Source organism: Pogona vitticeps, chromosome 1 (genome assembly GCF_051106095.1).
Source record: "Pogona vitticeps strain Pit_001003342236 chromosome 1, PviZW2.1, whole genome shotgun sequence".
In the NCBI taxonomy this organism is placed as follows: domain Eukaryota; kingdom Metazoa; phylum Chordata; class Lepidosauria; order Squamata; family Agamidae; genus Pogona; species Pogona vitticeps.
In genome coordinates, this window is record NC_135783.1 from 116,709,124 (window position 1) to 116,718,246 (window position 9,123).

The window sequence follows — 9,123 nt, forward strand, 5'->3', positions numbered from 1 at the left end:
TGGAGTGGGGGATTTTAAGGAAAAAGAACTACTGTGGCAACAGCAGCAGGTCCTGGGCTAAAGCGTAGTGGGGTTCTTTCTCCATCGCCCCCCCCACACACACCGCATACTTGGGGGGGCGCGAAGGTAGGGCCTCCTCATCCACCTGTAAGTCGGCCCTGCTGAGGCGGTTTCTCACCTCCAGCCTTTTGGAGACAAAGCTACTTGGAGGGAAGCAGCTGCAGTGCCAAGGACCCAGGCACCCCTTTCTAGTGGCATCTTAGGCACCCCCAAAACGGCAATCCAAAGCCAGTCCTAAATTCATCATGGGAACACACAGGCACCATGTCAAAAGAAGGTAAATTCTCAAAACTAATCTCCAGATGTTCAAAGGAAGCAGATAGATTAGATATGGCAAGAAAGTAATCTCTGGGGCAAAAGCCCAGGTCATTCTTGAAAGGGTTATCTGGAAGAGTAATAAAAAAGGTTTTAGGAATGTATTGCCTTGCAATCCCACCTCAACCAATGACCTGCCTTTCCCTTCAAAAATAAAACAACACCAGAAAAAGGCAAGCAGAAACCTGAATGACTGATAAGGGACTTCCTCGTAAACACATCTTTAAAAAAAAAAATTGAATGCTTAACCTCTGAGAACAAGTTCTGGTATACGCAGAGTCCCAACTCCATGAGTAACAAATACAGGATTTTTCTTTTGAGGATGGCTATATTTTAGAGACATTTTGTCTTATGTGACTCTAATAATATTAAATAGTTGTAAAAAAAAAATTTACAGCAGAGATGGAAAAAGTTACTTTTATGGAATGCAGCTCCCACAATCCACAGCCAGCATGGCCAGTAAACCATTCAAGTGATAGGATTCTGTAAGTTGGAGTGCAGAAAAGTAACTTTCCCCATCTCTAGCATATTCATAAAACATGAGCTACATTTATTTTAACAATTCTGAACCCTATATGTGAAGTAGGTCAAAATGATCTCTATATTGCAGATGGGAAACAGAAGCTAGGAAATAACTGCTTGCCTCAGGACACCTACAGAGATTGTGGCATTCATGGGATTGTGGCATTCATAGAATATATGAGTGCTATTACCATATATGAACAAAATGGAGCACCAGATAACAACACAGAGCAAGCAGCTAAAAGCAGCAAGGTGGACAGTGGGCATGCAGGAAACAGTGTGTCTGGATGGAAGGTGATAGTGACGAGTTTTGATTCTTGGTGGAAAAGTTTTTTGACTGCTGGTGCAGAATAGAACAAGCTCCAGCTGTGAATAGATCTTTTCAGAATAGTATAACTTACTGATGTGGTGCTGACATAAGCAAAAAAGTGAAGTGGGAGAAGCCTAACATGATACATTTCCTTGGTTTTCAATGATGTAATGTTCAAAAGATGGACAACAATTCACTCTGGAATGCTTTTTAAAGGGTGTAATGGTTTTGCACTTCTGACGCTATAAAATACTGCTTTCTCTCTTGCTTCCTCTTCCAGTGAGCTTGCCATACAACAAAAATCCTTATTATATATTATGACTAGGAACAGTGCAGCAGATGAGTTTCTGACCAAACTAGATGTGATTATAAATGAGTTTTTAGAGTTAGCATTCCTGTTTCCTTTTTGTGGAAATAGAAGAACAAGGATTGTTTTGTTTTGAAATTAGAATTGCTACCAAGAGAGAATGAAATTTTCGTGACTCAGCACGGTCAGTGTCCTGTTTTATCTTATGGCAGCTTTTTCTGTTAAAAACACCTGTGTATGTTAAATGTGATATAATACATCCTAAAAGTGTTGGTTCAGAAGTCTTTGTTATATATAGTTGCAAGGTATAGAGTTCTTGCTGAGTCATTTAGCCTGCCTTGGAAAAGTTCCTCCACTGTCCACAGTGCATGTGTTTTGTTTGATTTGCTTTCTGGCACTAAATGCATATCATTCCTAGCACTTGGGCATTCCTCTGGCCTAACATGCTTTCCCAGTTAGACTAGGCCCATTTATATCAATGGAACTTGCAGAAAACTTGACTCACCAAATCCCCATTGATTCAATGGGTCTGTTCTAGTGTGACTTTTTATACTGATGAACAGGATTTCCACCAATATCAGGGCATACATCACCAGAAGAGAGAAGATGAAAGGAAACTGATGTAACAAAAGAAAATTAGATGCACAATTAGAAATTATTTTAGTACTTGAAGCAGACTTACAGTGCAACTCACCTGAGTGAGGAAGATTGTATCCACACAACCTTTGTGCCTGCTGAGACTCTAGACCTGAGACTAACCAGAAGAGACTTTGAAGATCTCTGATCAATCTTGGAGAGATCCAACTGTGGAACTTGCCATAGCAGTCTGATGTGGTTGCATGAGGTTTTGTGCCTGGTTGCACAATCGTGTGTGACTAGCGCTCTATCAGATCACTACAGCACTTTCCACAGCTGGAGCTCCACAAACATAAATGATGAAGTGGAGATTCGCCTTCATATTTAAACCCAACATGGACAGGACAATTTTCAAACAGAGCATACCTTCAAAAAGAGAATTGTCCTCTGCTAGCCCTTTAAATATAAGGTTGCCCTCTGTGAAAAACAACATATGACCATTCTAGCCATCTGTCTGGTCACACTGTTTATCTGTGCAGGGTGTCCTGGCACAGGCTCTCTAAGGACAGATAGCAATTTCTTTCATACTACCTGCTACTTACACCTTTTAGTAGCGATGCAAAGAATGGAACTGGAACTATTCAACTTGCAAAGCATGTGCAGTGCAATTGAGTAATGTCTCCTCCTGTATATGTGATGATCAGTAAGATTATTTGTGGGTTTCCTCAATATTCATAAAATATCAATCCAAGAAGCTCTCTTAAATCAAAATTTAGTGATTGTAATGCAGTAATTCATTTGCTCACTTGCCTCTATTGCAAATATGAGTTCCTCTTGTTTTTCAACCTCCAGTTGAATGCAAATACAGCCTTTGAGGATTGACTAATGAAGTAAAAGAAGCTTGCATTTTCCTCACCTATTGATCAAGTAATCACTGTTTCATTAATGATGTGAGTCTACAATTATTTTGAAGCATTATTATTTTGTTTTGCTAATGAAATGCTTGAATTATTTATAATCAATTTCTGATGTTGGCAAATTCTGTCCCACTTTTTTGTTGTTGTTGTTGCATGAAATGCATTGTGTGACTTAATTTGGGAACTAATTCATCATCACAGTGACTTATTTCTAGTACTTTTGCAATTCTAACTAGCCTCTTCCTTCCTTGCTTGCTTCTGCAGGGATGAAAATTAGGGAAATCTTATGTATATGCATGATGTATCATAGAATGGTGAAATGAAACATAGGAAAGACCACCGTCAACATAATCTTTTATAATCTTTATACACTTCAACTAGGTGTTGCTCACAAAGAAGCTGAAGAATTTCTGCACAATGCATTTTTGATGGTTTGTTTTCTTCTGTATTCTGGGATTTCCTAAGGTGCAAATATTCTTTGAACTAATCACACTTGTTTACTAAATAAACACCTGTAATTTAACACGAATTCATCCTTTTATTAAATTTCTCATAAATACTTGTAATATAGCATTAGCTAGGCTATGCGGTTGTAGACTATTCTTCAGCTTTTCATAAAAATAATAGGCTTAGGCTAATCTAACACTATTTCTTCCTTTATTACTTACCTTACTTTTCTAAATATTTATTTTTGAGTAGAGGCAAATAAAACATTATATCTTTATGTAAACGTTATTGAAAAATATTCATATCTAGATCACTATCATGAGTGCTATCACAATTAATTCACGTTACCATTGTGATTTCCTTTTCAATGATTCCCCTTTTTTGTCATCAACTGTTTGTACCTATCAAAGAGGTGTTTTTATTATCTTTTTAATTAATTTTTGATTTTTACTGTATTTTAATTGTGCATGGGTAAATTGTTATAATTTATTGTAATACCAGTATATGCTTAGTATATTTTAAGGTTTTATAAGATTATTCATGTGAATAAAAAGTTACTGAAATGTTGTTCTTACAGTGACCACAAGCAACGAAATATGCTTTCATTTTTTTTTCAGTTACAGCTCTCTTCAATTTTTTCAATTTTCAGTGTCTATAATGTGTTACATCTGGGGCATGATAAGACTGTATGCGCTGAAAGGAACTTCAAAAATGATCCAACCCTTAGGAAAGCTACAACTTGCAGATCAACCTGTCTAGTTAATGAAAATGTGTGTAATTAGAAGCAGTCTTGATACTGCCTACACTCAGGATCACTGAAGTCTACTGGACAGCAGGGCAAACGATTGGGAAATAAATAATCAATAATAATAAGCATACTGAATAATTAATATCAATGGTTGCATAAGATTTGGCAAAGAGAATGGAATGATTTAATATAGCTCAGGCTTCAATACAATATATCCTTGACCTGAGGCCTGTTAAGGATGCTCAGGAAGTGCCATTTCAAAGGCAGAAATTGAAGTGCATCTCTCAGTCAACACTTAGATTGCTGAAACTCCCCCAGCCTACATGCATAAACTGCTGGCGTCAGTGTTCTCTGACATAATCGTGAGCAGCACCGTTCATCCCATTTATCCTTCTTATTAAGGATGCATTCAAATGAAAGTACAGTATAGATATTTTCTCCTGAGCACAGCCTGAATCTAGAGAAGTCACTTTACATATTCATATGCATTGAGATCCACCAGGTCACATGGTAAACCACATGAAACAGATGAGTTAAAAAGGAGTAAGATTGCCACATTTATCATATCAAAAGCATACAGACTTTATGCTTCATATTTTGTTGGCAACTTCAACATAACGTTCAAGGACCATGTCCTTTCTGTTTTAGATGGCTTATGGCTGGAATGAAGCTTTCTAAAGACGAAACATCGACAGATCATATATAGAACATGTATAGATCATAGGCCTTATTTTTTTTCTACCCCCCTTTTTATATGGCAGTCAACATTAGCTGCCAAATGTGCTTAACCTGCCTCAAAAATTGTAATTTCACACATGAAATTGGAATTCAACAATTTTATTTGTTATTGACTTAAGTGGGTAATTTGAGCATGAGACAATGGAGATGTATACATATCAAAAGCTTTACTGCTATAGTAGCATACACTTAGGGATAGTGTTCTAGCTAGTAGCCCAGTTTTGTTTGGTTTCTAATGCAAGCAAAAGAGCGTTCCAGAGCTTCATGTGGAACTGTACCAAAAATAAGGCACCTACCAACTGTTTATTTCCTCTCATTCCCTTTCATTTCTTTATTCAGTATTCACAGTTTACAGATGCATACACTTGTCATCTTAGTTAATAAAATATGTGCCATCTGGTCTCAAAGATCAAGACTTCTAGGAATCTTATTTACACCAAGCTATTGCAAGAGGGAAGGATACTTAGCAAGAAAAATCATGGTGACCTGGTTTTAAGTGGCTAGTAAAGGTGTGGCTGAGAAATGTGGTCATCATTTTACATTCCTATGTCTGCTTGCAGATATTCGGAACCTTTTCTGCATTTGGTGGTAGAACATGTACATACACTTGAGGACCCAAGATCTGAACAAAAACATAATTTGAATTATAAAAACACTCCCCCTATTTTTAAAGCCATACATGTAATTTTTTTTGTTTGCTTACAAATGTAAGGTATACAAGCAGCTTTTATTCTCAGAATTATTTTGTTTAAAGTAGGATTAGTTCTAAGCACTATCTGAGGTGATGGTAAGATATTTTTTCTAATCAAAATCTATCTCTTGTTAAACGATTTTTAAAGACATATATTCAATTTGCTTAGAATTAGGTAACAATGTAGGTCCAGTTCTGCTGTACTCAAATAAAGGGTCATTTACTTAAATAGATTTTTAATGGTATATTTTGACTTTAAAATGACAGCTTTTTCCTTGGGTTTCTATGAGGAGAGACCCTAGCATTCATTACTGGAGCACAATGCATGTTCTTTTAGGAATTTCCAATTATTATAGACAGTTTAGTGCCTTGACTTTATTGTAAAATTTGAACAAGATCTGTAGTCGGGTGTCACAATTCCATGTGGCCCCTGGTTGTTTCATCAAACTAGGAGCTCAGTTACATGCCCTTCAGCTGCCACCAGTTGATTTCATCAACAATACCTATTATGAATGATAGATGTCCAGGCCATATGTCATTTTAAAAGAACCAAATTATCTATTGATACAGGTGTTGACAGAACAAACAATGTTGTTAACTCTTAAAAAACATTTTTCTTTATCCACCCTCAACCAGCATTCTCCCGCCCAAACTCCAAAACTCTCTCAACTCTCTCACTAACCCTCTAATTCTCCACCTCAAAACCCTACCTATGTCTATCTCCACTCCTCCTCCTCCTCCTACTCCTGAGTCTCTTATACTTCATGACTCCTCCCCTCCAGCACTCCCATTCATCTATGCAAATAGCATATGAATAACCATGACCTGGGTGAACGCCACACCGGGCATTTAGATTTGAGGTGGCCTGAGAAATAAGAAATTAGAAGGGCAACCAGCATAATGAAGTGAAAAGAATGTGAAGTCTGATACTTGTAAATATACCAGCCAGAATCCAGTGATGTATGTCACCTGGATAACACTTTCTTCTGCCATAATCAGTGACTCTCCCTTCTTCCTGCAGTCCTCTATGCACCCTAAAACCCTTATCAAAAAGGCTGAGAATCCCTCTGGAGCTGACGTTTTGCACTACAGATGGCTGCAGCAGGAGCAGGAAAAGAAAATGTTCCATTTCCAGTGGATCTGGATATTGAAGTACGTTATTCCATCTTGACCAGTATGCAATAGTCACAAAAGTTTCAGTTTATATATTCAAATATAAATGCATAAATATGGCCAGTAGCAGGAAATATTGAACACTTCAAGAATCCCAAGAACCATGGATCTTCGTTTTCCTTTAATTAACAATCTCTCTCAAGCCATGCAGGGGTTCTGACTGGTAGAGCCTGGTTCATAGTCAGGCACTGCTTGCACTTGGTTCACAGTCAAATGAGGTGGACTGGTGACGCCTAGTTGATCTCTCTTGCTGATCAGATTCCCACACAGCTGAATTGGTAGAAATATTACTCTAGCAGAGAACCCTAACTACTTCACCAAATTTCAAACCCCAGGATTCCATGGGATGGAGCCATAGCAATTGAAAGGATACCACAGTAATATGAATGCAACAAATCTATACTCATCAGTCTTTCTACTGCAAGCATTCTAACCAGGCAGCAAGTGGTGGTTGTTTGGAGAGAGAGGATCAGATATGGTGCACCCATAGCCACGAGTCTGAGGAAGAGCTGAGCCCAGTCAAGCAGCTGCCAAGCACATACATGGACACATTATCACCCTGTCTCTCCATTCAACATGAGGCAGAGCATTGTTTAATTAACTAATAGGTTTACATTCTCTCTCTCTCTCTCTCTCTCTCTCTCTCTCTCTCTCACACACACACACACACACACACACAAGCTTCTTCCTTTCTTATGGTTTCACATTCTCCACTAGCAAATAAATGCCTAGGCATACAGAATAAGCACAGCTTTATAAGATCAATGGCCAGCATGTTCTTCATTTGTGAATGGAGACCAGAGGGTTATTTGGGGGACCAGGCTTCTATGGAACCTTCTGTGACTTCAGGGCTGGTGCACTTGATTGTTAGAATCTAAATGTTATTCATCTTTGTTGAACTTTACATTTTTTTTAGTGAATTTTAATCAATTATATTCCATGCTGTTACCATAAGGCATTCATTTATCTCCTCTAATGGCAAAATATTTGTGCATAATTACATTTGCCTGTGTTATGGTTTGTCACTCTGTTTTGGTGAATCTGTATGCGTTAGTTCTCTTGTCTCATAAATACAAGTTTAGCATCTCATAACAGCAATGCTTTTCTGTCTTTGCTTTATTAATTACCTTGAAGCACAAAACAATTGTTGCTTTCGAAGTTTAACCTGCCTACTACTAGTCAAGTCCAATTTTACCATTCCTGGAGTAGCATTACTTCTGCTTTTCCTCAAATATTTTTCTTTGAAACTGGTTTTGTCTATATTTATTGGTCATTATCATATCACAGAAGACCCCCATTTAAATATTTCTTTTCCTTGTTCTCCATGTGCTGATTGCATTTTCGTTATTTCTTTGCCCACACTAATTTAATACATTCATGCTGAATAATTTCATTAATTTAATTGCTGCACCATTTTCCTTTGCTTCTTAAGTAAACAATAATATCCCATCTAAAAATAAGTGCATGCTCCTAATCTCTGCACATTGCCCCTATGATTGCTAAATAATATTAACTTGTGCGCGTTTGCCTATGCATTGTTTCAAATTGACCTGAATATTAATATTAGAATAATGGAATAATTTGTAGAATATGAGAGAGATAATGTTTGCGCAAGTAAGGTTGGAAGTAAGGGCATTTGCAAGGTAGCTATTAATCTTTTCCCCCCTCCCTCTAGAAATCAAAACATCTGTCACAGTTAGAATTACCAGGAGTGCCATATGGAGAACCATTGCTTGCTCCCATGTGTTTCAGATTACGTGGGCATTTTCCTAAACTTCATTGAACTCGTTTAGACATTTCTCACTAATAATGTTCTTCAGTTACTGCTTTTTTATATAAGCAGTTTGTGTGTGTGTGTGTGTGTGTGTGTGTGTGTGTGTGTATTAGAAGGATATTTCAAAGACATGCCAAATGCACATCCTTTTCTCTCTCTTTTTAAACTTAAGTGTTAAAATGTGTCTCTGTCTATGTCACCTGTGTTGACATTATTGCTATAGTTGTTAATTAGTAATAGAAGGTAACAAAACCTGAATAGCTCCCCAAGAGTAAGTTCCATTGATCTAATTGAAATTTACTTCTGGAGAGACATGCACAGGATTGCAGTGCACAGCTGTACAGTAGTTCTTATCTTTATATCTTTTGAGTATATCCTATTGAAAATGGGACACATTTAGTAAACATGTATGGGTGTGTTTAGTAAGGGTGCACTGATAAGCCAAGTTGTGTACTGCTGGGAGGCACAGATTAAGACCATGTTTGCAGTTGAGAAGAAATAGAAGAGCAAAACAAGTCAGTGGCTACATTTGGCTTTCTTTGCTC

At 37.5% G+C, this 9,123-nt stretch overlaps 1 long non-coding RNA gene across 1 annotated transcript; it reads left to right on the forward strand.

Annotated features, from left to right (window-relative positions):
• The first annotated feature begins 15 nt into the window (after window positions 1–15).
• Window positions 16–6,759, forward strand: LOC144586920 (uncharacterized). Its single transcript, XR_013542034.1, has 3 exons — window positions 16–337; window positions 2,943–3,040; window positions 6,653–6,759. It is a non-coding gene; the product is annotated as an uncharacterized LOC144586920 (long non-coding RNA).
• Window positions 6,760–9,123: the final 2,364 nt, after the last annotated feature.